This window comes from Oratosquilla oratoria, chromosome 11 (genome assembly GCF_046742065.1).
Source record: "Oratosquilla oratoria isolate Oo_2021 chromosome 11, ASM4674206v1, whole genome shotgun sequence".
Lineage (NCBI taxonomy): Eukaryota > Metazoa > Arthropoda > Malacostraca > Stomatopoda > Squillidae > Oratosquilla > Oratosquilla oratoria.
In genome coordinates, this window is record NC_134787.1 from 20,686,565 (window position 1) to 20,692,582 (window position 6,018).

The 6,018-nt window shown below is 39.6% G+C and overlaps 1 long non-coding RNA gene across 1 annotated transcript in view; it reads right to left on the reverse strand.

The window, feature by feature from the left end:
- Nucleotides 1–3,119: 3,119 nt before the first annotated feature.
- Nucleotides 3,120–6,018, reverse strand: part of LOC143029640 (uncharacterized) — a 3,044-nt gene continuing 145 nt past the window's right edge. Inside the window, exons 1-2 of the long non-coding RNA XR_012966850.1 lie at nucleotides 5,542–6,018; nucleotides 3,120–5,303 (exon numbers count right to left, since the gene is read on the reverse strand). The exon at nucleotides 5,542–6,018 is cut by the window's right edge and continues 145 nt beyond it. This is a non-coding gene — a long non-coding RNA (uncharacterized LOC143029640). The remainder of the gene's footprint in view (nucleotides 5,304–5,541) is intronic.

A 6,018-nucleotide genomic window follows, 5' to 3' on the forward strand; every position in this document is an offset into this window, starting at 1 on the left:
GTCTAGTGGGTCGCTACCTCTTGCCTGCTACACATGTCCACCATGGTTATAGGTGATGGTGAAGGTGGCTTAATCACTCCAAAGTACCTCAGACCACTGTTGAGGAACCCAATTACAATATTTAAGTGCAAAATCCAGCCTACATTTTTTTTCTGCTGCTTGGTAAGAAGGGGTTTCTTAACCCACTGGTGGCTACTATAGCCCAGCTTGGCCACCTGCCTGTTGACTATTTTTATGGACACCTCAGAAAGCAGACTTGTGTTTTTTTCTTTCAATTCTCTAGCAGTTATGGTAGGTGTTCTGTCTAGCTGCTTCTTGAGTACAAAGTATATACAGATGTCTTCTTTGAGGGGCCAGGCCAAGGTTTAGCAGATGGTACCTTGACACCACCATTGGCCTTAAAATGCCTCACCCAGTTTCTCACAGATCACTCACTCACACCAACATTCTCCACTGTTTCTCTTGTCTAGAGCCCAGCTTTGTGAACCCCTATGATCTGAGCTATAGTTACAGGTGTTAACACCTTTTTACCTATAGTCACCAAGGTATAGCCCAGAAACCAAGGGAAACCCAGACAAAAGATGGGGCAAATGAGAGAACAAAGGTGCAACATTTCCTCACCACAGCAGCCACATGGGCACCGAGTTGGTATGTGGTGTTTGTTGGGAGGCAGTGATGTCATGCTAACAGCTGGTACTCGGCATAATGCCGTGAAAGAAAAAGACCCCCCCTGTATGGTAGGCCATTGTTTTTCGTCATGGCATTATGCCGGGGGCACTCACCCGGCATAATGCCATGACAAGCACTGTACAGAGAAATATAGTCAAAGTTGACTGAGATAGATCTTGGTTTTGGTCTATAGACAGTGTCAGCCCCTTTGGTCTGCACCTCTAAATGGGGGCAAGGTTGCTGACAGGTTTTGAAGATGGTTAGCAGGGAGATGATTCTCATGGTTCTTTCTGATTTCCATTTTTTGGGACCCTTTCATGCAGGTATGTGAGCGGGTTAGGGCGTTGATATTTGTGGCAAAGGTTGAGTGGATGGCAGTTTGAACCCTGCTACCAGCAAAGTTGAACCAAGGGCATGGTTCATTAAATTCCACGCTACAAAGTCCTCTGTGTGCGGCACTATCCTAGCCTTCCAATAGGAGGGAGTTTGTGATGTTAAGCCATATCATGTCACTAGTCCTTTAGTAACTCTGCACATAATGTTGTAAAAAGCTTACCTTGCTCCAGATGTATTCAAAAGATCCTGCTGTTCATACAATTTGAAGATGCATTAGAAAAATCAAGAAACCATTCAAGGAAATTCACATGACTGTTCTATCTATGAAAATGTTTTATTCACTACAATGGTATTTACATGAATAACCCTCTAAATTGTTGTGTTCTGTACATGATCATTTTTTCCAAACATGGTTCAACAAAGAGGACATAGCCACACATGTTTTTTTTACCAAACAAATATAGAGGGATAAAATTTACAAAAGTACAATGAGACTGTTCGGCCCAGCTTTGGCCCACCAAGGGCACATTTTCGCTGGCCACTAATACACGTGATTGTCACTGCAATTGCTCGTTAAGGCTAAACAGAAAAACTGGCTTACAATATTTACAATGACACTTTTGACCCACCCGCTCACGTTGCAGTGGGAGCGAGTGCGGTTAGTTGGCACATTCAAGAACGTAAATCACATACACAGCTACAAATAACAACTGCCTTTGGAGACTTGGGAACAAACAGGATTGAGGGTTCAAAAAGGGTTGTAATTCTTTAGATAAAACAATTATGAAGTTGGAAACATATTCCAGATAAAAGTATTTACATCTTACCTGCTCATCAACAGACCTCTTTAATCAATGTTGGCTTGTGAGATTTGGTAAAGGACATGATACTTGTTGAAGCAACACACCTACAAGCAAGGGGGACAACCAGCAATGGCTGCAAGGGTCATGGGTGCACAGTGTTCCGATATGAGTTTGGGCCTTACTGCCTATGCTGGTTTGACCACCTGTGTAGGGTCCTGAGCAGCAGATATGTGGAAGGGAGTTGAGGGTGTTGGGTGGGCTAGGAGGAGTTACTTTCACAAACTTATGGTTCTGACTTTTACAAGCAATCTGATTTCAACCTTGTCTTAATTCCAACCCCCTTTTCTGGGATTACTGCAATAACTGTCCTTTCAATATGTTATGTGAAGATTCTATACCTATTGAACAAAGCTCTTGATTTAAAGAAGCGTTGAAAGGAGAGCTGTACATCTGAATCAGTAAATGCAAGAGAACCACAAGTTGGTGAAGGGGTGTAAAGAGACACACGAGGAACCATGAAGCTCGGAACCCAAACCTATACACCAATTTGCTTATGTTTGGCCCAAACACACTCAACAACAAATGGGGTGGCCCAATGGGGGATGTGGGGAGTGAAGGGCATGAAGGGTAATTGCAGTTTGGGGATTCAAGAAAAAGAATTTCTCAGCCTTTTTCCTCCCCTCTAAAAATAATATTTTTTTGTGTTTTTTTCTTTTTTTTCATGTTTCACCTAAGGTCTTGGACCAAGTTTGCAGACAATTTTACATACCTTTAGTTTCTTAACCATGGAATTCATGGAGAAAACTCCTATTCATACTAAAGAGACCTAATCACATAGTGGAGAACCAACACATGATAACTAAGATGTACATAATATGTTTGTTGGTATATCATTCCCAATGAAAAAGGAGCTCCATATGCATTTAACAAAATGAAAGACAAACATTGAGCTTGTAATGATAACCAAAAATGTAGACAAATGTCAAGGGGAAAACCAAGCTACAGACACGCAGATTTAGACTGAAAATCTGAACTAAGAGAAGACATACATAAGTAGAGAAATGCTGAAGGAGGAAGAGTGACACTTCATACCGGGCTTGTTCATGCTCAGATGGTTTTGTGCAAACGAGATCCTGCCGTCTTCATGACAAGGCTCCATGGAGAAAACATTTACTTAAGTACTCCACGTCTTTCCATGACTCGCATTGTACATTCTTTCTCTCCAAAATACAAGCAGCCAAATTATTATTATTAATATTATTATTATTATTATTATTATTAATATTATTATTATTATTATTAATATTATTATTATCATCATCATCATCGTCATCATTATTATCTTTTTTTTTTTTACCTACAAATCACAGACTTGAGTATATTACAAACATAATTATTATATTACCATAACAACACTATTGACATCGAAACACAGGAACTAAGGTGAGAAAGTGGAAGAGGGAAAAAGGGTGCAAATGTTTTGTTGTCTCTGACTGCTGCTGGTGCCCGCTGACCAGATGCAGGGCCTGGCCTTCCTCGTCTGATCATCTCATCACCATCCTCTGTCACAACTGTTTCACCATCACAAAAATGTCTCATTTCCGTCACTACCGGTACCATCTCGTTTATCCGTTTGCAGGTTGGTTTCCACAACAATCAAATAATTTCTATTCCACCACAACCATCATCTTCAACTTCCGTTTCAATCTATCAAGCATCAAATATCTGTGCAACGTCATGTAACAGAGAAAATGATATACACAACATTTAAAAACCATAGAACATTTTTCACATGAAAATTTTGTAATAGCTGCATTAATCTCATCACTGTTATATCTAATCACATATCAAAGAAAATACGTGTAAAAATAACGCCGAATATTACGCATTCACACTAACATAAATACAAAAGAGAAACAAAATATGTTCTATAATACAACAGTAAAGCTTTCAAACAAAACAGTGTAACCAAAAGCTCATTGCACATATCATCGCTGTAATATGCACAAGACTGTCAACCAATCAACAATGGGACAGAAATTAGTAAAAACATATTGTTAGCATAAGGTAAAAAAAGAAATAATAATAATAAAATATTCTTAATAAAGAGATAAAGGCCTCTCTTTGCTAGAAATTAAAAACACATAACATATGAAACAAGAATTAAATAACAGGAATACATTAACTTGTGTATTCAATAATAAAAATAAAATAAAATAAAAAACTCCCCAAAAACTGGTAATTATAACTGGTGCCTCAGAAAACAAATGCAGGGAAAATCACATATCATTACTTTCATTTTCAACTTGAACACCATTTCCACATTCATAAACTCTTCTGAACTTTCCATGTCTTCACAGTTCAATCTGTGTGAACAACCAATACTTTTCTTTGGCTGTTTAGTTCCATAATCACAACTGATCTTCACCTGAAGGTCTGGAGGTCATAGGTAGTGGATTATGCTGGGTGGGTAAAACATGATGGCAGGTGGTTTGAGTATAGTGAAAAGTATTTAGAGTACAGTGGTGGGTGGGTAAAGTAACAGGTATGTCAAGTTATAATATAGAGAAAGGTGATTAAATTATAGTAGTGGAAGGTTGTGTACAACAGTGAGTGATGGTGGGGAAATTTGACAGGGCTACAGCGAATGTCTAAATAATAATGTGTCTGAATAAAGTAATGGGGTCTCAGAGTAATGTATGATTAATTATGGGTGAAGTGAATGAGGCACTGCCCTGCATATATATATAGTGCAGACAACATGATTCTTCACTAAAAGATAAATCACCTTGGGCCTCTTGCTGGAGACACATCTCCAAATGTATTTGGCAATTAGGTCTCAGGCCAGCTTACAGGTTCCTCTGAGAAATACTGCACTTTGTGAATGTATGACAGGGATTTATACCCTCCCAAGAAACCAGCCATGGCCACTATTTCAGCCCAAGTAATCAATCATTGAAGAGATTTTGTAGAGGAGTCTGGATTGAGTGAGTGTAGGGCAGTGTTGTATAATGTGCTCTGTATCTTCTGTGTGGTGGTTGCATCTAGGGTATTTAGTGTCTGTTTCCAGGTCAATTTTATGTTGATGCCGTTTCAGTCTAGGGTGGTGATTTTAGTGAAGGCACACCAGTGCTGTTTTTGCATGTCTTAGAAGCAATTTCTTTGCTGGGTTGACTTCTGGGGGAAGTCTGACAAAGTACAGAATTGACAATCTATCAAGAAATGTTTGTTTTGTGACGTGTGAATGAATGCATTCTTGTTTGGAAGTGTTGAGGGAACAGAAAGTAGGTTGTTGTAGATGTTTGAGTAGAACGATACTAGAGTTAATTATATGTTACATTTCGTAGGCTGTGTTTGTGTGATGTGATATGAGGGGTGGCTGGGTTCAAAGACTAGCATAAAATTATGTGCTTATCATTTCAGGGAATATTTTTATCTCTGACTATAGATGTTCTACTGAAATTATTTTTATGAAACAAGTTCTTATTCTTAGGTCTTTATTTAGTTGTTGTTGTTGTTGTCGTTCCCTAGACTGTCTGTCCGAGCAGTCCCGTCTCCTCAAGGAATGCCACAGCCGACACTGGGGTTTCCCACAAATCCTTTATAAGGTCCTGGAGCTGCAGGTCCTGGAGCTGCAACGTCTACGTCGTGGGACCACCCCCCAACCCCAAGAGTTGGGGGCCAATCAGCAGCAACCACCCCTGGCCATCAGCTCTACGCAGATGGCACCGACCTTTATTTAGTAATGTTTGTAGGTTGTTTTTGTCAGTATTTTGGCTACCATACTCTAGAAGCATAGTTAAATGTGGTTCTTATGAGTTATTAATGGAGAGTGATGACCATTTCATTCTAATGTCCAAATCCTGTGTCTGCAACCATTCTAAGTGGAGAGTGAATGTAATATATATGTCAAATACAAGGCCAAATATTTGTGTTTTTGTCCAATGGGAGGGGTTGATCATTTAATTTGATTCCTAGGTGCTTCTTTGATTCATGGTTCTCATTAGTATGCAATGTTACTTCAGACACAATTTTGTGCCAACTATATTTCTAACTCTGAGGTAAATTGAGTATTTTTGGCTCCTGATTTCTGTGGATGTGCTGTGTCTTGCTGCATTGCTTGTGACCCATGGTGATGGGTGAGATGCAGGGATGACCTGTCATCCATGAGGAGCCAAGATGAGGGGGAGGGAGTGGTGGTGGATGGGAG